Here is a 25,184-nt window from a genome sequence, read left to right as displayed (position 1 = left end):
ATCTTACACTGTCCGACGTCTTCCTTCACCTACTTTTCTGTTGTCTGTCCCCCAGGAAGGAGGTTATATGTAGATCCTTGTAATTGGTTTTCCCCCTTTCCATCCCACCCTCCCTCCACCCTCCTGGTATCGCCACTCACACCACTGGTCCTGAAGGGGTCATCCGCCCTGGATTCCCTGTGTTTCCAGTTCCTATCTGTACCAGTGTACATCCTCTGGTCTAGCCGGATATGTAAGGTAGAATTGGAATCATGATAGTGGGGGGAGGAAGCATTTAGGAACTAGAGGAAAGTTGGGCTTTCTTTCTCCCAAGGCTAGACTTGGGCGAAGGAGAAGCTAATGTTTTATAGGAGGGAGAAGGGAAGTCAAAGGGGGCCAGGTCAAGCTATTGGGCAGTATGATAAATAGTTTAAGTGGTTGAATACAAAATTATTTAGCTTAAACAATGAACAATAAACAGTTTCTAAAAAATGCCTCCCACTGGGAGTTCTACAAAGCAAATAATAACATGTCTTGAGTAATTGAATTGGTATTTCAGGAGTCTTGATGTGAACCAAGCTTTCTGGAGAACTTTAGATGCCTTGTCTCATGTAATCTTCCCCACCCCCCCCCACAGAACAGAAATTGTCCTTATCTTCATTTTCCAGATACAGAAGTGGAGGCAGCAGTTGAAACATGCTGCCTGAGACTAAAACCTTTCCACAGGCATCACCAGGACAGCACCCAGTGATGGCAAAGAGGGTGTTTCAGCACATGCATGTCTAGAATAGTGAGTCAGATTCCTGTCCATAAACCTATGTGTGATCTTTCAGGTATGACTATCCGTGCGTGTGAATGTTTTAACATGTAGGCCTGGGGAACAAAGCTGGTTCTCCTCATACCAGTCTTGGTGCAGAGCTGTGCAGTCTCTGGAGGGATTGGCGGCCAGGCCCCACTGGTTCCACTGGCTGGCCATGCTTTCATACGTTTATTCCTAACTCAGGCATTTCTTTAATGGGGGTGGGTGGGCAGGGGTAAGAAGCTCTGGTGGAAGCGTCTACAAAGATTACCTTGTCAGGGGGATTTGAAAACACCATTCTTTACCCTGACTCAGTACTCATTATGTTTCCATTTGTAGATTTCCCCCTCTCAGTGTGTTTCATTGAAAAGACACCTAGAAATCACTTTGTCCACTTAAAAAACTTTCATCATTTTTTTCTGACAGTGTATGGGAGCTAGACTAAACCCAAACTAAATTCACCCCCATCAAGTCGATTCTAACTCAGAGTAGAATTGCTCCCTAGAGTTTTTGGAGAGTGTAAATCTTTATGGGAGCTGACAGCCTCATCTTTCTCCCCTGGAGTAACTGGTGAGTTTGAACAGCTGACCTTGTAGTTAGCCTAACAATGCTTAACCTACAGTGCCACTAATCCCCCTTGAAGCTGAACTACTGAGTGCTAAAAGTGAGTTTTTCCAGCTCAGAGACATCCCTAAACCAAGAACTGTTTAGCTGTCAGCCGTGGAGGCAATGTCCATTTAGAGAACTACAAACAGGCTAAGACCTGGTTCCAGACTGAAATGTAAGAGGTGACAGAAAATTACCAACTGGTGTGACTCAGAAGGTCTCTGCACCTACAGGACACCTGGACCTCTATCCTTCCTATCACAGGGGATGCCTTCTTTCTGGAAAACTTCCAATGTGGAGCAATCAGACCTGGAGTAATCAAAGCCGCAACAGTCAAATCTGGAACAACCAGAGTTGAAATAGTCATGTTCGGCACAACCAGGGCTGAAAGAGCCAAGCTGGAGCTGCCAGACCTGGAACGGAGAGGCATGATGTCCCCAAGCTTGGAATAACAAATCTTGGAACAATTAGACCTGGACTAACCAGTTATAAAACTCTGGAGAGGAATTTTTGCTGCCCCACTTCCAGTAAAATTCTGCTGGTGATCTGGAGGCCTCCCAAAACATGGATTTATTTTTTTAAATATTAGTTTTAATTTTTTGCCAGTAACTCTCTTTTGTATATTTATTTTTAAAGTATTATTATTTTTATGCATCATTTTATTGGGGGCTCTTACAGCTCTTATAACAATCCAGACATCAATTGTATCAAGCACATTTGTACATATGTTGATATGCTGCCATCATCATTTTCAAAACATATTCTTTCTACTTTAACCCTTAGTATCAGCTCCTCCTTTTCCCTCCCTCCCCCACCCTCCCACCCCATAGATTTATTTTTTATTATTTTCTTTAGATTTATTTTTAAATGACTCCATGAACATACAACCTGAAGATGTGTGAAGACAGACATATAGTTCATGTCAATCTGGGCATTACTTCCTTTTTTGTAGGACTTCTTGTTTTAGAACTATACTAGAGGTACCCCCAAAACCCAAAATTTTCATTGTTTTCAAAGCTATTTATTAAAAATTTTTTAAACAAAACTTTATTACCTTCAAAGTACTTTCCATTATACTTAATACATTAGTCAAATCTGAAATGCCATTTTCGGAAACATTTTTCAAACTCATCTATTTGGATGGCTGACAGCACTTCCCTCACTTTTTCTTCACCTCTTCCAATCTTTGTCCTTTCATGTCCCTCTTCATTCACAGAAACAAAAAGAAGTTGCACGGAGTGAGGTCAGGTGATCCAGGTGTGTGGACAAGAAAGGCATGGTGATTTTAGGCAAAAACTGGCACACTGAGATAGCTGTGTGAGCAGGTGCATGGTTGTGGTGGCAAAACCAGTCCCCCATCTGTCACAAATCGGGCCTTTTGTGTTGCGCTGTTACACAGTCCTCTCAGAACTTCTAAATAGAAAGCTTGATTAACAGTGTGACCTGGTGGAAGGAACTTCAAATGCACTACCAGTGGACATTTTCAATCGTTTGGGAAGTTGATGAACATCCAGAACCAGTTTTGTTGTCGATTGACATTTCAACCATTTTTGAAATGAGAAAACCACTTGTACACTTGAGATTTCCCCATAGCGCTGTCCTTGTAAGCTGTGATCAACAACACAACAATTTCTGTGGCATTTTTCCAGAGCAGGAAACCAAATTTCACAGCCACAGGCTATTCTTTTAAATTGGCCATCCCAAAAAACGAGGTTCAAGTGAAAGTGCTTTTATGAAAAAATTCACTGTGACCAGAGAGAACCTTCCCAAGCGATGGCATAGGGTGCACTAACTCAGTGAGTTGTTCGATGCTCACCTAGTGGGAAAAATGCTACTATGAAAGCTTCTTCCAATAGAGCTTTTTCTGTTTTGTTTTGGGTGGGGGATACCCCTTTGCATTTGCATACAGTTTGTGTGTCAACCTAAGTTTTCATTTCTCTTAGGTAAATATTCTGAAGGGGGATTGAGGGATCATGTGGCCAGTGTATGGTTAGCTTTATGGGAAACATTAGCATGAAAGGGTTATAGATCTTCCTCGAAATGTTGGGAATAGAAATGCATAGGATCCAGTAATCCTTCTATTTGCTATCAGTCCCATAGAAATAAGAGCATTCATGTTCATTGCAGTACTATTCATAATAGCAAGAGATAGAAGCAACCTAAATGTCCATCAGTGGAAGAATGCATAAAGAAACTTTGGTAGACATACAATGGAGCGCTATGCAGTGTTTAAGAATAAAGATGAATCTGTAAAACAAATTCCATGGGTGAATCTGAAGAACATTATGCTTAGTGAAATTAATCAAACACTAAAGGACAAATATTATATGAGATCACGGTTTTAAAAAGTCAAGTAAAGGTTTTCACATGAAAAGAAACATCTTTGATGGTTACCAGGGTGATAAGGGAAAGAAAGGAGCGGAATTCATGGGCTCGAGGCTAGGCAAATATTGACTTAGGGGAAGGGGAAGGCAATGTCGAATACGTGGTAGGTTAGGAAAAAATGATAGGGGCAAAGAAAGACACTGGGAAGTTTTCAAGAGGCAAATACTGTTCTATGCACAATTCTACACAAGTGGTTATCTATAAGTAGATGCTTGCATAGACACAGGCTGAACAGGTGTGAGAGGGCATGTGGTAGTATACCCACAAATACATATAGATTTGACAGAGGATATCTGTACCTGTGTATTTACCTTTGCTACAAATATACCCATGAATATAGAAGAGCAGACAGCGGGGACAGTTATGAGAACGTCTAAGATATAACCAAACACCTTGAGGAAATGAATTGCTGGGCCTGGGGGATCAGGACATTAGTATCTGAGGACATTAAGGTTAATTGACACAACATAGTTCACCAAGCTAATGCTCTACATCCTACTTTGGTGAGTAGCAACTAGGGTATTAAAAGCTGGTGAGTAGCCATCTAAGGTACAACTATTGGTCTCTTACCAGGTGGAAGAAGGAGGAATGATGAAAATGGGAAGACTTACGGAAACAATTAATCCAGTGGAGTAATAGACCATGCAACCACTAGCCTCCATGACCCTAGAACCAGAAAGAACTAGATGGTGCCCAGCTACCAGTACCCATGACTCTGATAAAGATCACATTTGAAGGCCCTGGACAGTGGGAAAAACATGTGGGGGAGAACTCAAAATCATAAAGAGATCAGGCGTACTGGTCAGATAGAGACCGGTGGGACCTTCATGACTATGACCCCTAGCAGTCATCCTTTAGGTTTGGAGCTGAACTCACCCCCATGTTAGAATAATCAACCCTTTAAGATGAAAAGCACAGCATTTTTCCATGGACAAATTTCAGAGGGTTAGGGAAAAAAGGAGTAACACCAACAGGAAACAAAGGGAGAGAGTAGGATAATTGTTTCCTGTTGGTATGAGTTGAAACAAAATGTATATGAATTATTGAATGTAAAACTGATTATTTGCTCTGTAAACCTTCACCTAACTTATAGCAAAGAGATAACCTCACTTCCTCACCAGTTCCATAGCCCAGATCTGGCAGTGGCTACACTACTGCTTTCCTGGGTTCTAGAAACTTCGTTCAATTACCTTCCTGTTCAGGTCTAGGAGACATCTCTGGATTTTTTTTCGTGTTTCTGAGGACTGCCATTTAAACATTCTAAAAACTGGGTGCCTTATAAAAATAAAAATGTATCATCCCACAGTTCTGGGTCTAAAGTAGACCCAGAAAGTAAGCCGGGTCATTTCATGGTCTCGCTGAAAACTCTAGGGAACCCCTTTTTGTCTCTCCCAGCTTCATAGCACTCTTTGTCTTTTCATCTTTCCAAAGGAAAATACTCATGTTAGGGTAAGACTCACCCTGACAACAACTTCAAAGGCCCTACTTCCAAACAAGGTCATGTTCACAAATACTAAGTATTAGGACTTCAATATATATTTTGAGGGATCCAGTTGAATCCATGTTGTTGATGTTAAATGCCATTGAGTAGGTTTCAACTGTTCACCAGAATGAAACACTGCACACTCCTCACAACCATTGCTGTCTTTGCGTCCATGTTGCAGCCACTACGTCAGTCCATCTCATTGAAGGCCTTTGTCTTTTTTGCTGACCCTCTACTTCATCAACCTTGGTGTTCATTTCCAGGGACTGCTACTTCCTTAATAACAGATCTAGAAAATGTAAGATAAAGCCTGGCAATTCTTGCTTCTAAGGAGCATTCGGGATGTAATTCTTTAAAGAGAGATTTGTTGATTCTTCTGGTAGGCTATGGTATATTTGATATTCTTTGCCAACACCATAATTCAAAGGCATCAAAGTAACTGAAAATACCATGGATTGGCTCAGGCACACTTTCATCTTTCACTTTTTATCACTGTTTTATTGTACTTTTAAAGATGATAAAATATATGACAGAAAAATTTGCCGTGGAACCAATTTTCATTGTATAATTAAATGGCATTAATTACACTTAGAATGATGCACAACCACCATCACTATTTACTCTCCAAACTTATTCATCATCTGAAATATAAACTGTGCCCAGTAAGCAATAACTCCCCACACTCTCATCTTCCAGCCCCAGGAAACCACTGATCTACTTTTTGTCTCTATTGATTTGGCTATTCTAGATATTTCATATAAGTTTAATCATAGGATACTTGTTCCTTAGAGTCTGGTTTATTTAAATTAGCACAATGTTTTAAAAATTCATCCATACCGTAGCATGGAGTTCATTCCTTTTTATGGTGGAATACTGTTACATTGCATGGATATATCACATTTTTCTTCTCCATGCATCTGCTCATGAACACTTGGGTTTGCTTTGTAACACTTTCCAGAGGTCTTCAGCGACTCTTTGCCCAGTGTAGTATGTCATTTGATTTCTCCACTGCTGCTTCCATGGGCATGGATTGTGCATCCAAGTAAAATGAAATATTTGGCTAATTCAATCTTTTCTCCATTTGTTTTTTTAAGGCCATTTGTCAAGATTTTTGTTTTCTTGATGTTGAGGTGCAATTCGCACCAAAGACTGTATTATTTGATCTTCCTCAATAAGTGCTCACCCAAGTCTGCCTCACTCTCAGCAAGCAAAGTTGTATCATCTTCATGTCACAGGTTATGAGTCTTCCTTCACGCTACTGTCTTCAGCATATTTTCCAGGTTCTTGGATTATTTATTCACCATACAGATTGAGTACGTATGAAAGGATACCGCCCTCACAGTTCTACTAATTGTGAACCATGAAATATTCTCTAGTTCTGTTTGAATAACTGCCTTTTGGTCTATGTACAGGCTCCCCATGAAACCAACTAAGCGTTCCGGAATCCACATTCTTTGAAATGTTATCCATAATTTATGATTCCCACAGTCGAGTATCGTTTCCATCAAGATCCAGCTGCTAATAGCAATGCAATCCTTGCTCCACATCCTCTTCTGAATGTGGCTTGCTTTAGGGCTGCAGCTATTTAAAAATTATTTTCATCAACATTTTACTTGCATGTTATATTAATGATAGTGTTATGCCATTTCTGCATTCTGATAGATTATCTTTCTTTGGATTGAGCATAAACATGAGTCTTGTCCAGTCCATTGGCTAGTCTTCTATATTTCTTGGCATAGACAAATGATCATTTCTATCAGTGGACTAGTTTTTGAAACATCTCAATTGATATTCCATCAATTCCTGGGACCTTGTTTTTCACCAATGCCTCAGTGCAGCTTGGACTCTTTCCTTCAATTCCATGATTTCTTTTTTATCATATGGTAGCTCCTGAAATGGTTAAACATTGACCAATTATTTTTTAAAAAACAGTTTTATTAGCACTTTATCCAGGTTATACAATTAAATAATTCAATCATATCAAGAAGAGTTGTACAGTTATCATATTCAACTCTAGAACATTTTCTTCTTTCTTGTAGTCACTGTTTTTCATGTAATTTTTTTCAAATTGTGGCAAAAATACACAGAACATTCTCCAATTCCACAACTTCTACTCGAATACTTCAATGTAATTGATTATTGACCAATTCTTTTTGTGCAGTAATTCTCTGTATTCCTTCCATTTTCTTTTGCTGTTTTTTTGCATCATTCAATATTTTGAATGACTCCTTCAATATTGCAACTTGCCAGACTTCGAATTTCTCTTCATTTTTAGCTTTCTTACTTCTGATCATTGCACGTTTTATTATAATGTGCAACTTTGTCTTCTCGTACTGCCCTTTGAAACATGCCGGGGCCTTTCTCTCCATCACTTCTTCCATTCGCCTTGTCTGCATTATGCTCAAGAATAAGTTTCTCAACCTGGTCCTGGCACTGGGGCTTGCACAAAGAAGGACGGCGAGAAGAGGGCTGTTCTGCTATCAATGAAGTCGTGGCCAGAGAGCACACCATCACTGTTCACAAGCACATCCGTGGGCTGGGCTTCAAGAAGCAGGCCCCTCAGGCACTCAAGGAGATTCAGAAATTTGACAAGAAGAAGATGGGAACACCAGATGTATGAATCAACACCAAGTTCAACAAAGCTATCTGGGCCAAAGGGATCAGGAATGTCCCATACTGTATTGTGTATGGTTGTCCAGAAAATGTAATGAGGATGAAGATTCACCAAACAATCTCTATGCATTGGTGACCTACCAGTTTGTCACCACTTTCAAAAAGCTACAGTCAATGTGGATGAAAACTAATGGCTGGTTATCAAACTGCAAAAAAAAAAAAGAGAGTAAGTTTTAGAGTCTTTTCTGATAACCATTTTGTTCTTATCTTTCTTTTTATCCCCAAAACCATTTTATTGGGAGCTAATACAAATACCATATTGATCCATAATTCAATCATATCAAGCATTATTGTACAATTGATACCACAATCAGTTTCAAAACATTCTCTTCTCAAACTCTTTGACATCAGTCCCCATCCCCCACCCCCAGCCCACTATACCCATGAGGGACCCTTATTCTACTTGCTGTCTCAATGGGTTTATCAGTTCTAGGTTTCATATACTGAAGAACAGAAAACCTATAACAAAATTTCCAGGGGGTAACCCCCAGTGACAAAATATATCTGAGATAGACCCCAAATGTGAGAAACAACCCCCCAAAACAAACCCACAATAAAACACAGAAAATGTTGAAAACCAGATCAGGTCCAACGTGCATCAGAGGGGGATCAACTGGCAAGGTTTTAACCATTCAAGTCAGGTTATCATTTTGATCTCCTATAATCATCTCTCCAATGCACTCTGTTGGGGACCATCCCTCTATTATGGGAGAGGGAAGTCACCGGAAGCTATCCCCTGTGCAGATCTCGCAAACGTATCTTGGGCTTCCACTGTCACCCATAGCCTTCTGAAAACCAGAAATCTCACAATTTAGGCTCTGATACTATTCCCTTCTTTGGCTTTGGATTATATGATTTACAATTCTTGGGTCACTGATGTTGGTGTGCTTCTTCCATGTAGACTTAGTTTACATCTTACTTAGAATTAGAAGGCTGCTTGTTTGGAAACAAGCCTGTAAGATTCCAGATGCTATTTTATCTGATAGCTGGGCACCATCTAATTTCTTCACCACAGTTTACTATAGCACCCATATCTTCTGTGTTTCTTACCTGAGGATGAGTATTGAGCAAGGCCATGTTGTAAGAACTAATTGTTCTTAAATCGGAGCTAGGATTTAGAGTGAGCCCCAAACCCATTCCTGGATTTATGTTTTTTAATCTGTTTTTGGCTCCCTTTAGAGACCTCCTTTTTAGTTTATGGTAGAGGGTCTTGTTGATCATCTCTCTGGGGCATAAAGATCTTCCATGAATATTGCCATTGATTAGCCCCTGGTATTAATTTCTGAAAACACTGTTGAGAGAGGGACATTAGGCCAAAGTAAGCTAACTTCATATTACAACACCTGAATTATTTACTTGCACAGAATAGATTCTTTCTTGACTGGGCACTATTTACACAAACAAGGGGAGTCTGTTGCCAGGGCAATTTTACCATATTTACTGAGAATGTTAGTGACAGGTTTGCCAGAATAATATATATTTTAATACAGTACATAGGGCATTGATGTAGTAAGTCAACGATTGTCTGGCCACCAACAGACAGTTCAATAATCTGGTATGGCTGACTTCTGCTTCTATAAACAACATGAATTATTCAGTCTGAAGTCCTCAGGTTACAGTGTGTTTGAGTCCAGTCCATCTGGTGGAGTTTCCGCATTGGCTCTCTCTGGGGCGGGCATCGGAGAGTGTTGTGCGCCTTGCAGACCCAGGAATCAATGCTCCACTGTTCTATGGCACTTGGCCTGGGTTCTCAGGATGCTCCCAGAAACTCGGGCCAATGTGGCTTATTTGGTACATATTACCAGGGATACTCCCCCCTTTGGTACCTTAAAAGTATTTTTTAACCCCTCCCCTCCCACAGTCCCCTTAAAAGTATTTTTAGTCATTTTCCCCCCTGCTTGGAGGTCAGTCCTTCCCCTTTTTCTACCAACACTGTTGCACTTGTGCTCCCCACCATCAAATGATTGCCATTGCTGCTTCTGAACTGTCATTTTGCTACTGTCATGAATAGGGCGGCCCCTGTGAAAGGGTCGTTCAGCCCCCAAAGGGGTTATGACCTGCAGGTTGAGAACTGCTGCTCTAGATTCATATTTTGTACAGTTCACGTTCAGATTCCTGTTTGCAGTTGTTTTTTTCTCATTTTGAGTTGTACCACATCAGCAAATGAAGGTCCCAAAAGCTTTATTTCATGTCATTAGGGCTGTTCCTATCCTGAGGGGCAGCTCTTCCTCAGTTTTTAAGTTTTTAAGTGTCAGTCTGAAGGGTCTCATCTTCCCCGTCCCCAAACACCAAACTCATGGCCATTTGGTTAATTACAGCTCATAGTGACCCTAGGCAGAATTGTCCCTGTGCATTTCTGAGACTGTAACTCTTTACAGGAGTAGAAAGCCTCCTCTTGCTCCCTCAGAGTGCCTGGTGGTTTTGAACTGCGGACCTTGTGGTCAGCAGCCCAATATGTAACCACCATGCCATGTTCTGCTACTATTCATGTTTTCAGTGGCTGTTTTTACTGTAAATAGAAACCCAGGTCCTTTTCTTAGTTTTAGCCTGGAAGTTCCACTCAAATCTCCCCGCCATGGACAATCCTTCTGATATTTGAAATAGCTTGCAGTATCACAGCAAAACAAGCCACCACAGAATGACAAACTGAGATGAGCGGTGGACTGAATCCTTAACACGGCCTTTGTTGCTTTAACGACTCCTCCCTATGCCTTTAGGTCTCTTCATCAACATCTCTTCAAAATTCCAGTTGAGTGTGCCCTATTTACTCCCAGTCCCTGACTGATTCAATAGCATATAGTCAGTACTTGTTAAGTGTTACGAAGGAAACAAAGTAAGGTTCAGGGGTAGAGTGACGGGGTGCTGCAAGGGAGCTTCAGAGTTTGTGAGAAAATGAAATAAAAAAACAATGAACTTTGCCCACAAATTTTTGGAAGACCCTTGTGATTCTGGAGTCAGGGAAGATTTCCCGAGATGGCCTTTGAGCAGAGAAAGACAATGGAGGCAGAAGCTTAGTCAGTAACAGCCACAGTCATGTAAATGTGCGTTATATCATGGGGAAAGCATCCAAGCAGAGGGGCACAAGAGGTACAGTGGCCCTGAGATGGCGCAAAGCTGCGTGCTTGAGAAACATCATAGAAGCTGGAAAAAACAGAATGAGTAGGAAAGGCTAGAGAGTAGTAGGACAAGACTTATACTCATCTGCCAAATGGTGGTGGTGGGGGCTGTTAATAGGGACCAGCGAAAGGCAGAGTTGGCCTTTCTTGACCCACTCTGCAAACCTTTTCATGTGATGTTTCTGGGATCAGGAGGGCCATATGTACCAGAGAGGATGTCACAGGCCCAAGGGGAAGTCTGCCAAGTGGTTATGGCTACCTTTTAGGCTTCAGTCCCTGCCCTCCACAGCCCAGCCTGATCTGCCTTTCAGGAGCTTGTCAGATTCCTCACTGCTGCCACAACGATCCTCTTGCAGTGCCAAACCACGAGTAGCCTCCTCTGCTTAGAACTTGGGTATTTTTTTTTAGCTTCTACCTCACTTAGAGAAAAAGGCACAGTCTTCACTGTGACCCATGAGATCCTACATACTCTGGCCCTCATTTCTCTGACTTGACCTCACACTGTTCCAGCCCCATTAAGACACCTGGCCATACTGGGAGGGTAGAGGGAAGGTGGGGTGGAAAGGAGGAACCGATTACAAGGATCTACATGTGACCTCCTCCCTGGGGGACGGACAACAGAAAAGTGGGTGAAGGGAGACGTTGGACAGGGCAAGATATGACAAAATAATAATTTATAAACTATCAAGGGTTCATGAGGGAAGGGGAGCGGGGAGGGAGGGGGAAACGTGAGCTGGTGCCAGGGGCTTATGTGGAGAGCAAATATTTTGAGAACAATGAGGGCAATGAATGTGCTTTAGACAATGGATGGATGTATGGATTGTGATAAGTTGTATGAGCCCCTAATAAAACAATAAAAAAAAACAGTCCTTCTTCAAAGGTAAAAAATATTATCTATGTTATTTTGTATAATTTTTCCACGTGTTTCACTCACATTTTAATGTGATATTCTGTAGTAACACACACATACACAAATTACTGTGCAGTTAAAAACCAAAACCAAACTCATTGTCATTAAGTCACTGCCAACTCATAGCAACACTATAGGACAAGGTAGAACTGGCCCTGTGGGCTTCCAAGACTGTCACTCTTTACAGGAGCAGAAAGCCCCAGTTTTACACCTTTGGAGCAGCTGGTGGTTTTGAAATGCTCACCTATGGTTAGCACTCCAATGTATAACCACTAGGCCACCAGAGTTCCTTTTATTATGCAATAAGATAGAGTTATTTTGAAGAAAAAAACCCAGTAGCTTAGTGTTCATTTTTTAATTTTCAAAAGTTTCATTTATTTTTTTAAATTTAAATCATTTTATCGGGGTCGTATAACTCTTATCACAATCCATCCATCCATTGTGTCAAGCACATTTGTACATTGTTGCCCTCATCATTCTCAAAACATTTGTTTTCCACTTGAGCCCTGGGCATCAGCTCCTCATTTTCCCCCTCCCTTCCTGCTCCCCCTTCCTCATGAACCCTTGATAATTTATAAATGATTATTTTATCATATCTTACACTGCCCGATGCCTCCCTTCACCCCCTTTTCTGTTGTCCGTCCCCCAGGGAGGAGGTAATACTCTCATCTTAGACCACAGGACTGCAGAGGTATGCTTCATTGAAAAAGTCAATCCCATTCGATATTTTTGTGGCTCTTAGCTAGTAATGTACATTAGAATTATTGGGGGAGCATAAGAAGGAGATGTAAAATGAAAGAATGCAATTAGAAAGATGTATTTAATAGTTAAACAGAGAAATAGCCATACACAGTTCCAAAACCAACAGGCGTCAGCTGACTCCCCCAGTTTACATTCCTACCAGCAACACGTGAGGGCCCCAATTATCCCAAGACCTTAGCATTGGCAATCTGAGTAGTGTGTCCTGAATGATGCCCTGATGAGCATCTTTGCATGTTCCAATGGCTGTCCTTAAAACTTCTTGTTCTTATCTGTGGCTTAAATTTTTTTTAAAACCATTTTATTGGGGGCTCTTAAGGGTCTTATAACAATCCATAATTCAATTGTATCAAGCACACTTGTACATATTTTGCCATCATTTCCAAAACATTTTCTACCTGAGCTCTTGGTATCAGTTCCTCTTTTTTTCCCTCCCTTCATGAATCCTTGATCAATTACATATTATTATTGTTATTTCATATCTTACACTGTTTGTTATCTCCCTTCACCAACATTTCTATTATTCGTCCTCCTTTGAGGGGGGGTTATAGATCCAACCTTGTGATCAGTTCCCCCTTTTCCTGTGGCTTTTTTAGTTCAAGGATAATCCACACAGAAGCTATAAGTAGCTTTTCACACTCTGCTGTTCATTTCAACTCTATGAATGGTGTCTTTGTACTAACAGATTTAGCTCACTCTGTCACAGGTCAGCTGTCTTCCTCACTGTGCCTTAAACACCCAGGGCAATTTTACCTCCAGGCCTTCACATATGCTATTTCTAATACTAAGATGCTCCTCTTCTACATAAATACATGCATTTTCTCCCTAATCAACCTCAGGTCTTTGCTGCTAAATTATCTACTCAATGAGGCCTCCCCACTACCACCTCTTTATTCAGCTTTGCTTTAACTATTGTTTTAATAGCCTTTATTACATCTACACATGGTCTCTCACGGGAGAAAGACTAAACAGTCTCAGAAAGCCACAGGAGCAGCTTTATCCTGTCCTATAGGGTTGCTATGAGTTGGCATCGACCTGATGGTAGTGAGCTTGTTTTTATGGTTTTGTTCTCTATAATTACCTATGAATACTGGGGGACCTGCAAAAAGCTCATGGAAAAATTCCAGTTATTTTTTAATTCCATGAATTTTTGAAGCTCCCTAATATACAGTGAAACACACTCCAGGAAGGCAGAGCTAAGCATAAATATGAGGGCTTCAAAAAGTTTGTAGAAGTGAAAACTAATGAAATTTGTTGATGAACTTTTTGATGCACCCTCGTATTGTGCTTGTTTTGTTCTCTATCTCTGCAAACCTAGATCAGTGCTTGGCCCATAGTATGTACTCCATAAATTTTTCTGATTATCTTAAGTATCAAATGTTTAAAAGAGACCTTGACCTGCAACAAGTACTTAATAAAGGCTTGATGAAAATCTCATAGGGAGTAGTTTTGAGCTTTTCTTAAAAATGCCCTTTAATGAGTGACTACAGACTCAGGGTTCCAGAAACATACTTGGAATGTTTAATGACTCATATCAAAAGGATTGGGAACTTTGATAAAATACTATGTGAAACTGCTGCAATATTGTTGAAGAGTCTGAATTAAAAATTCCAACCGACAGTGCAGCAAAATAAAATATAACAAGATGATGTGGGTGAGGGAAAAAAAGGAGGGCAGGTTCTTTACCCAAGCTCTTAGATAAAAGGCAAGATTACCTTAATGTGTTAAGGTGAACAATTCATATCACTGTCTTCCACCTATCAAAGAAAAATAAAAGGGACTCAGATATTTGGCTGGCTGAGCTTTTCTGCTGATGATGCTTGGCTTTACCCATTGCATTCTACAGCTATTGGGAGGCAGGGAAGATCATTTTGGCCTACAAATCTACATGATTTAGGGGGGTCAGGAGGAGGCACACTGGACAAGGGTCAATGTCGGTTCAGAGAATGGGTGGCCCTGGCCATGTTTCCAGACCTCAGAGGCCAGCAGGGCGTGGCACGGTGGGTCAGCCAGGGGTTAGGGCAACATATCCACTGTGCTGATGATAGGGGACTCATGGGGTGACTCACCTTGGCCAGCGGCCCCTTCTTCTTCAGCGTGCAGGCCTCCTGGTATGGAGCAGAGATGGGAGGCTGCATGGGTGGAGTGCAACAGTACTTGGAGCTGTCTTCGAGCTGCAGAAACAAACAGAGGGTGACACTGTCGTTCGTTTCTGCTTTGTGTTATGCCCCCAAATCCCACGAGATATGATGATTGAATTATCCAATTCCTGAAAGGGTTCAAAGAGTTAAAAATATAGTCATTCCAATTGCTGTAATTTCAGCAGAAGCGTAAAGAGGAACATAAGATGTTCAGAGAAAAGTCACTGAACTGCTTCTAATAAATTAAACACAATGACTATTGTCTTGCTGGTCTGCCGCTAAAACAGTGGTTCTCACCGTGTGGGTTGTGACCCCTTTGGTGGGTCAAATGACCCTTTCACAGGGGTCACCAATTCATAACAGTAGCAAAATTACAGTGATGAAGTAGCAACGAAAATAACTTTATGGTTGGGGGGTGAGGGAGGTCACTACATGAACTGTATTAAAGGGTTGAGAACCACTGCCCTAGAGGATCCATGCTCCGCCCTCCTCAAACACTCCCCATCTGTTCTCACCTTCCTCCACCAGAAATCTCTTGCTTGCTCAGAACATCGCCACAGGGGGGCCATTCTAAGCATCCTTTCTAGAACACTAGTGCCCCTGGGCTAATTTTTTCCACAACATTTCTCTTCTCTCCACTTGAAATTCTATTACTTTGGGTTTATACCTTGTTTCACTCAGATGGAATCTTCACAAGGATAAACTCTCTGTTTTTTTACACCCAAGGGGGGAGAAGCTAAAGACTCTTAAGGAGTAAAATTTCCAGAGGTGGAATTTCCAGCGGGGGTAAAATGGATGGGCTGCCTCATTCACTGCCATGGAGTCGATGCCAACTCAGTGACTCTATGGGACAGGGGAGATTTGCCCCTTGGAGTTTGTTTCTGAGACTTAACCCTTTACGGGAGTAGAAAGCCTCATCTTTCTCCCATGGAGTGGCTGGTGGTTCTGAATTGCAGATCTTGCGGTTTGCAGTCTAATGTAAGACCACTATGCCACCATGGCTCTTGACAGGCAGAATTTATGTACACAGGTAGGGTCTCCACAGGGCAGGGCTCCTCCTGAACAGAACCTTCACCAGACACTATAGCAAAACATCGATAAGCCGTTCAGGGCAGAGGATCCTCCCAGAATAGGAGGTAGGGCTAAGGCCCCTAAAAGACAACCTTCCCCCAATGCGGTTGAGTTAATGCTAAAAGGTAGGGTTGAGAATCTTCACGGCACAGAATTCCTCTCAGGGGACAGAGTCTCCATTGAGAATTGGGTTGAATGTTTTTCATGAGACATCATCGCTTTCCTTAAGGGGGTATCATTTCCCCAGGGATAGGGCCCACAGCTCTGGCTCTCACCATAAGTGTGGTCCCACAGGGGTTTGGTCAGGTCTGGTATGCACCCCTCAGGAGGGTCATAGCCCTGACAGACAGTGAAGGCCTCTGTGGATAGAATCTGGAGTGAGGAATGACTGCCATCCCTGCCCATATAAAAGGGCCCCCCAACACTGCCAGCCACCTACCTTGCCCATCCACCCCTGAACTGACTAATGCTGGAGTGGCCGCTGCTCCTGGGCTTGGCACACAACACATTAGATTAGAAAACCTGTAGTTGGCTGTAGAGCAGTATCACATCACAGCCTCAGAGGATCTGTGGGATGGGGTGAGGTGGGGAGGGTTGAGGGCAGTTCTCAAGGACCCCTCCTACCCCCACACCACACTTCCCTACACTCACCTTGGCTCCAAAGCAGCCCCTGCTTTTAAAACACGTGTAGCAATGTTCCGAGCCTGTGGACGAGACAGATAACTAAGGCTAAGAGGAAGACAGCTAGGAATGGGCCAAACGGGCAGGGGCTGGCCAGGGTTACTTACAGCTAGGGGGAGCTGGGCTGGCAAGTAGTCATCCACATCGTGGAGGCCAGTCACTGTGGCAAGAGGAATATTATTAGGAGGAAGGGGGAGGGGGCTTTTGGTTATATGTATCTTCTGTACCAGAGACAGACAAAGGATGCTTACTGAGTTCCTAGCCCTCTAGGGAACTTATTTGAACCTTCAAAACAAGCAAATGCGCAAGCACCATGATCATTATTTCCTTCTCTGGCCACACAGCAGCTCTGCACCTCAGACTCGCAGAGCAAAACTGACGCCTGGCACAACATATGCCAAACCAAACTCCTGACTTTCCTTCTTAAACCTTCTCCACCTCACTTGAGACTTGAACAACTGTTCAGGCCCCAAACCTTAGCTGCTACCCTTGACCTTGGCCACATCTGAGCCAAGAGTAAATCCTGCAGCTCTACTCCCCAAAACATATCCCATTTTCACACAACCAACACACATGCTCCAGGTTCCTCCCTTAGAACACACACACACACACCCTCACAACACACACCCCTCACAACCGTCTAGGCCCTATCCTGGTTGTTTCTTATGTGGACGATATGCACGAGCATGTTATTTGTGGAAGGAAAAAAGCTTGGTATTGAATCCACCTTCTTCTCATCTCCACTGCTGCTACCACTGTCTCCACGCCACTCACTGGACTAATGCTTCCACCACCATCCCCTCCACTGCTCACAGCAGCCAGAGGGATCCTCTTACAGCCCAGACCAGGCACAACCCATCTCTGTTCAGAATCCCCTCTCGTGGTTTCTCTCCTGAGCCCCCAGCTCACAAAAAAAGCCAAAGTGCTCACAGTAGCCCTCACCTACAGGACCTGGGCCTGGCCACCTCTCTTTGTCCTTGACTCACTCCCTCTGTCCAGCTACTACATGGCCTCTGAGCATGCTTCCAGCGCCAGCTTTCCAACTGGCTGTTCTCTTGGATCTCTTACCATTTTTTTCTTCTCCAGAACTTTTTATTTTGAACTGGGTGGAGGTTTACATATCAGTTTTTTATAAGTCATTTTATTGGGGGCTCTTACAGATCTTATAACAATCCATACACCAGTTATATCAAGCACATTTGTACATTTGTTGCCATCTTCATTTTCAAAACATTTTCTTTCTACTTGTGCCCTGGCTATCAGCTCCTCTTTATTTTTCTTATTATTTATTTATTTATTTATTTTTATCAGCTCCTCTTTAATCCCTTCCTCCCAACCCCTTGATAAATTATTATTTTCATATCTTACACCATCTGCTACCTACCTTCACCCACATTTCTGTTGTTCATCCCCTTGGGGTGGGGTTATACATTGATCATTGCACTCCCCCTTCCTCCCTCCCCCTTCCCCTATGGTATTGCTACTCCCATTGCTGTTCCTGAGGGGTTTATCTGTCCTAGATTCCCTGTGTTGAGAGCTCTTATCTGTATAGAGTAAATGCTCTGTCTGGTCTAGCCAGATTTGTAAGGTAGAATTGGGGTCATGATAGTGGGGGGAGGAAGCAAAGAACTAGAGGAATGTTGTGTGTTTCGTCAGTGCTATACTGCACCCTGGCTGGCTTGTCCCTTCCTTGTGACCCTTCTGTGAGGGGAAGTCCAATTTTCTACAGATGGGCTTTGGGTCTCCCCTCCGGCCCCCTCGCATAGGTATGATTGTTTGTTTGGGGTCCTCGGATGCTGATACCTGTGGATCTCCTTCTTCCAGACACACCCACAGTGCACGCTCTCATTCTCTTTTGGGCTTTGTCTGAAATCAGTGAAGCCTTTTCCAGCAACTTTATTTGAAATTCCAACCCGCATTGCCCATTTCCCTCCCTATTCCACTGATTTCCTCATGGTATCTAGCACCTTTTAACGTGCTACAGGGTCCTATCATTTATTCACTTATTGAATGCACTACTGATTAGTTTTAGTAACAGTTCAACTGTTTATTTTGCCTCTTTTCCACCTTTGCTGACTAGACCACCAACTCCACGAGGTCAAGAGTTAGTGGTTTGCTAATGTTTTTTAAAAGCCTAGAACAGTGCCTGACACATAGTAGATGCTCAATAAATGTGTGTTGAATGAGTGATTGAAATGAATGAAGAATAAAATGGGACTGGGCAACAAATATGGAAGAGAAAGGTGTGGGGAGATGGAGGAAAGACAGAGGCAGTGAGCAGGCATTAGGGGCACAAAGTTGCCAGATATGGGGGCAAGCTGACAGCAAGGGTAGGAGGTATGGAGTAGTTGAAGATGTGAAAGAAATCAAGAGAGGTGGAAGAATCTGAGGACACATACAAGCTTCCTGCCCCACCCCCTGCTACTTACCATCACACACTACTAGGTCTGCAGAAGATAGCTATATAGACATGGGGAATCAGTGGCCCTAGCTGCTGCCCAGGAAGTCTGCCTGGACATGACCTTGGCCCAGCTAAATTCTAGGCTTTACCCATGGAAGACTGGGCTCTACCTCTGGGCAGCCAGTCTCACCTTTCTGTGTCGTTTCTCCTATTTTTCCACTGGTCTACCTGCTCTTGCTGTCTGGCTCTGGCTTTCTATTTCCCTCTCATTTTCTGCTTGGCTTTCCTAAACCTCCAGATGGGGCCTTTGTCCAGGATAGACCCTGGTCATGTCTCACCTGAGTGATGTCCTCCTGGATCTGTAACACACCTGGAAGCAGAGCCATAGCCTGCAGGTCCACAGTCACCACATGTCCACCCCTGTGGACAACACGGTCCATGTCAGCCCAGTCTGCACCCCTATAACTCTCCCACTGAGTCTGCTCTTGTAACCCACCAGGGACCTCAAACCCCTCAAAATAAATAAAACTAAAAACAAATCCTCTGCCATCGAGTTGATTCCGACCCATACACTCACCCAATCTTCTGGCTTAGTACTTGGCTCCAGCTGCCAGGGGCTGCACACAGGTCAACAGTCCGCACCACACCTGGACACATGCAGTAAAGTGTATTAATCAGCTGCACCTACCTCTCCAACCAGGAACAGCAACGTTCACCCTGTCTCCTCTGTGAAGTACACATGCACTCAACTCTTCCTCGGGATTCTGCCCATCTTCCCAACTGTCTCTTGTCCCAGAGATCCTCCAAGTCAGCCTACCTACCACAGGGAGTTCTGGAACCCTAGCCAACTTGTCTGCCCCACCACTCCCCTTGAACCAGCTCCCTCAGCAACTCGGCCACCAGGTGAAAACCTTCAAAGAGCTGGAATTCTTCATCGAATTGTAGTAGCTTAAAAGCACTGCAGGCACACCAGTCATTCTCCTGGGCCAGGTGGTAATAGAGAACCTGCTTGTCCTTTGATGCCCATCCCATGTTACATAATCTTGCTTGTTCAGGCACCTGCCAACAGTAAGCTGATGCCAATTTGTATCAGTAACTGGTTGGAGGGGCCATTATGTATCTACCTCTTTGCAGTGCAGGGAGAACAACATAAACCAAATCGAGCTTATCTGATCAACATGAAATCCCATTTAGCAGATGGAAAAACTGAGGCCCTCCACTCAAGTACTCCCTCAATGCAAGAACACTTTTGTCCTATTAAACTGGCATTCCATGATGCTCACCTTCCCGGCATGATCGCTGAAGACAAAGTGGTTGCATAAGCAAATGTGGTGAAGAAAGCTGATGGTGCCTGGCTATCAAAAGATATAGTGTCTGGAGTTTTAAAGGCTTGAAGATAAACAAGTGGCCATCTAGCTCAGAAGCAACAGAGCCCACATGGAAGAAGCACACCAGTCTATGTGATCACAAGGTGTTGATGGGATCAGTTATCAGGCATCAAAGAACAAAAAATCATATCATTGTGAATGAAGGGGAGTGCGGAGTGGGGACCCAAAGTCCATCTGTAGGCAACTGGACATCCTGTTATAGAAGGGTCTCAGGGAGGAGAAGAGCAAGTCAGGGTGCAGTATAGCAATGATGAAACACAACTTTCCTCTAGTTCCTAAATGTTCCCCCCCCGCCCCATTACCATGATCCCAATTCAACCTTACAAATCTGGCTAGACCAGAGGATGTACACTGGTACAGATAAGAGCTGGAAATTCAGGAAATCTAAGACAAATGAACCCTGCAGGACCAGTGGTGAGAGTGGCGATACTGGGAGGGTGGAGGGAAGGTGGGGTAGAAAGGGGAAACCTATAACCCCTTCCCTGGGGGATGGACAACAGAAAAGTGGGTGAAGGGAGATGTCAGACAGTGTAAGACATGACAAAATAATAATAATTTATAATTTATCAAGGGTTCATGAGGGAGGGGGACAGGGAGCGAGGGGAAACAAGGAGGAGCTGATACCAAGGGCTCAAGTAGAAAGCAAATGTTTTGAGAATGATGATGGCAACAAATGTGCTTGACACAATAGATGTATGTATGGATTGTGCTAAGAGTTGTACGAGCCGCCAATAAAATGATTTAAAAAAACAAAAAAAACCTGAGGTCCCAGGGTCTATTACTCATCTCACAGATCATCCCTCATTGACTGCATCCCTGACCCCACAGACCACTATCACCTCACAGACGCCATCATTCATTTGGGAGCCCCTCACCAGTCAGTCACTCCACAACCCCCCTGCAGATCTTCCCACCGCTCACCTTTGTTCATTACTTCAGCTCCCATCACTGGATCGTTAGAGTCCCATGACTACTCCCATAGACCCCAGGTCCCTAACACTTATTTCACAGATGACCACTACTGACCTCGGGAACCCTCCCATCACTGTCACCCACACATTGAAACTCATGATTCTCATCACCACCCTTCTTTGATCACCTCATTTCCACGACCACCTCCCTGACCATGCTCCCCCCAGTCCTCACTGCCCCTAGATTCTCATGCCCCCACGTGCCTCTGCCATGAACCGTAACCCCCTTCTTCATTCCATTATCCCCCTAAAACTACCGCATTGCACTTCTTACCTCCTTAGTCTTCTTTTTTCTGCCTACCCCCCCCCCCCCCGGTCTTCATTAATCTCTTAAGCCCGAATTAGTGTTACTGAGTTGATTCCTACTCAGGGTGACCCCATGCATGTCAAGAATTGTGCTCCACTGGGGTTCAATAAGTGACTTTTTAGAAGTCGACCACCAGGTCTTTCTTTCAAAGCTCCTCTGGGTAGCCGCAAACCGACAGATATTGCCTGGTTTCATTAGAATTTACCAACACCCATTAATGCCTGGAGGGTCATGCCATATTAGCCCCTCCCCAATTAAGCTCTCAGCCCCACCTAATCCACTTGCCTCATCTGCTCCAAGTAATTTCTCACCATGAATTTCCTATTGCCTCACTGCTACTCCCTTGACATCAAACGCTAATCGGTTCCCCATTCTCTCCTCACAGCCCACCCTGCCCTCATGAATCACTTGATGACGAAGGCCCAACAATTCTCTACGTATTACTTACTCTCTCACAGCTCAGTCTAATTCCTGGCCCATCATGCCATAATTGCCCACTATTAACCCCATTGATTATAACACCCTCCCACCCTTCCTTTCTCCGTTCTTTGACCAGTGCCTCTGAGTCCCTTGGTCATCACACCCACACTACTCATCTATTAACCTTTCAACAATCACCTCCAATCAGATGAGTTAACGGTTCATGGCAGAGGCACGTGGGGGCATGAGAATCTAGGGGCAGTGAGGACTGGGGGGAGCATGGTCAGGGAGGTGGTCTTGGAAATGAGGTGATCAAAGAAGGGTGGTGATGAGAATCATGAGTTTCAATGTGTGGGTGACAGTGATGGGAGGGTTCCCGAGGTCAGTAGTGGTCATCTGTGAAATAAGTGTTAGGGACCTGGGGTCTATGGGAGTAGTCATGGGACTCTAACGATCCAGTGATGGGAGCTGAAGTAATGAACAAAGGTGAGCGGTGGGGAGGTCTGCAGGGGGGTTGTGGAGTGACTGACTGGTGAGGGGCTCCCAAGTGAATGATGGCGTCTGTGAGGTGATAGTGGTCTGTGGGGTCAGGGATGCAGTCAATGAGGGATGATCTGTGAGATGAGTAATAGACCCTGGGGCCTCAGGTTTTTATTTATTTTAATTTTTTATTATTTATAATATTTTAAAAATCATTTTATTGGCGGCTCGTACAACTCTTAGCACAATCCATACATACATCTATTGTGTCAAGCACATTTGTTGCCATCATCGTTCTCAAAACATTTGCTTTCTACTTGAGCCCTTGGTATCAGCTCCTCCTTGTTTCCCCTCGCTCCCTGTCCCCCTCCCTCATGAACCCTTGATAAATTATAAATTATTTTTATTTTGTCACGTCTTACACTGACATCTCCCCATATTCTTAGCATTATGTTTTGACTACACCCCATCACTCTCTATTAAGCTGTGAAATGCCATATTCCCATCTATCCCTTAAGTAGTCCTTGTGGCACCGTGGTTAGCCCAGCAGCTGCTCTACAGGAGAAACGAGGCGGTCTGCTCCCTTCTTGAAAACCTTATATAAAGTGGAATGAACTGGAATGGCAGTGGATTTAAAAAAAAAATCAATCCCATGTGACCACCCCCCCACTTGCCTTCCATTATCTCCCAGTTGCCTACTCTACCACTCCCCTGCTTTATCAATGAACACACTCAGATGGGACCTTGAGAACTTTAAAGTACCTCTATGGTATTGGGCTGCCGACAGCCCAAAGTAGGCTCTCGAAGGAAGCTCACTGCCAATCGACTTGCCAGTCATAATGATCCCAGAGGGCGTTCTGATAGGTCTGGGTAGAATTGCCCTTGTGGTTGCCCAGGCTGACTATCTAGTTAAAGCCTCATCCTTTTTCCACCCCCGCAGGGCGGCTGGTGGATTCCAAACAGCATACCTTGCGGTTAGCAGCCCAACAGATAACTACTCACTCACACCGCATGGGCGATTCTCCTCAAAACGTCACTCATTGCCATGGAATCAGTGCCGACTTTTAGTGACCCCCGAAGGGGTAGTTTCTGAGATTGTAACTCTTTTCAAAGGTAGAAAGCCCCTTCTTTTCCCCGCGCATTGGCTAGCAGTTTCTAACTGCTTAGCTTGCAGTTAATAGTCCAACGCATAACTGCTATGCCACCAGGGCTCCTGGGCGACCCTCTCAAACCAAACTCACTGCTTTCCAGTCCATTTTAACTCACAATGACCCGATAGAGCTGCCCCTGTGGGTTTCCAAGACTGTAAGTCTTTCTGGGCTTAGAAAGCCTCCTCGTTCTCCTGTGGCGCGTCTGATGGTTTCAAACTGCACATCTTGAGGTTCGCAGCTCAGTGCATAACCCACTACACCACCAGGGCTCCCCTGTGCGGGTTCAGAGACTGTAAATCTTTACCCCCTGGAGCTACTGGTGGTCCCAAACTGATGACCTTGTGGTTAGCATACCAACACGGGACTTGCTATGTCACCAGGGTTAAGTGGTTAAAAACCGACCAGCTACTTCTCAGGAAAAAAAGGAGGCCGTCTGCTCCCCGAAAGATTTATCCTCTACGGGGGAAGGGAGACTCCGGATAGGGCAAGATATGACAAAACAACGATGTATAAATTACCAAGGGCATATGAGGGAGGGGGGAAGGGGGAGGGAGGAGGGGAAAAAAAAGAGGACCTGATGCAAGGGGCTTAAGTGGAGATCAAATGCCTTGAGAATGATTGGGGCAGGGAATGTATGGATGTGCTTTATACAATTGATGTATGTATATGTATGGATTGTGGTAAGAGTTGTATGAGTCCCTAATAAAATGTAAAAGAAGAAAAGAGAAAAAAATGAAAAAAAAAAAAAGATTTATCCTCTAGGAAACTCTACAAAGGATCGCTATGGGTAGGAAAGGATGGAATGACTCACTCACTCTTACTGAGTCACTGCCAACTCATAGTGACCCTATAGGACCAGAGTAAAATTGCACCTGCAGGGGCGGTAACTCTTTATGGGAGTGGAAGATCCGTCTTTGTCCTGGCGAGCGACCGGTGGTTTCAAACTGCTGACCATGTGGGTTGAATCCTAACGTGTAACCACTACGCCACCAAGGTTTCTAGACTCCGTGGCAGTGGCTTTTAACATTCCCATCAGGCCTCCAGTACCCAACTTCTTCCGAAAAACTCTCTGACCACACCCCTTGCCCTTCCTCATTAATACCTCTACAGCTATGCCCTCGTGCGGACCACCAGGCTCTGCTCAATATCCAGCCCCCGCGCCTACCCCTTATAGTAGCTCCTAGACGAATGCAAAGCCCGGCGCCTGCTTGCAGGGCCTACAACGCCGCCCAGGGCGAGGACGGAGAGCTTCTCGCCCCCGTTTCCGGTCCCCAGCGCGCCCGGCAGGCAGGCGCAGGCGCAGGCGCAGGCGCAGGCGCACTTGCGCAGAGCCGACCCCGGACTCCTGGCCTGCGGGCTGGGCGGCGACTGCCCCGTGAGCAGGGTGAGCCCCGGGGAAACCTAAAGGGAGAGGTCGCAGGGCTTCGTTTGCTGCCGCACGCAAGCCGCAGGGCTAACGCCAC

At 44.1% G+C, this 25,184-nt stretch overlaps 1 long non-coding RNA gene across 2 annotated transcripts; it reads right to left on the bottom strand.

The window, feature by feature from the left end:
* Positions 1-2,245: 2,245 nt before the first annotated feature.
* On the bottom strand, positions 2,246-25,084 carry LOC142434309 (uncharacterized). 2 transcript variants are annotated; one of them, XR_012781139.1, is made up of 7 exons: positions 24,887-25,084; positions 19,582-19,651; positions 19,343-19,424; positions 14,780-14,884; positions 14,426-14,467; positions 8,976-9,216; positions 2,246-8,071 (listed from the first exon to the last, which is right to left on the bottom strand). It is a non-coding gene; the product is annotated as an uncharacterized LOC142434309 (long non-coding RNA). The 2 variants fall into 2 exon arrangements; XR_012781138.1 differs by lacking the exon at positions 19,343-19,424.
* Positions 25,085-25,184: the final 100 nt, after the last annotated feature.

This window comes from Tenrec ecaudatus, chromosome X (assembly GCF_050624435.1).
Source record: "Tenrec ecaudatus isolate mTenEca1 chromosome X, mTenEca1.hap1, whole genome shotgun sequence".
Lineage (NCBI taxonomy): Eukaryota > Metazoa > Chordata > Mammalia > Afrosoricida > Tenrecidae > Tenrec > Tenrec ecaudatus.
The sequence above is the reverse complement of the archived record's forward strand: the minus strand, read 5'-3'. Positions and strand labels throughout refer to the sequence as shown.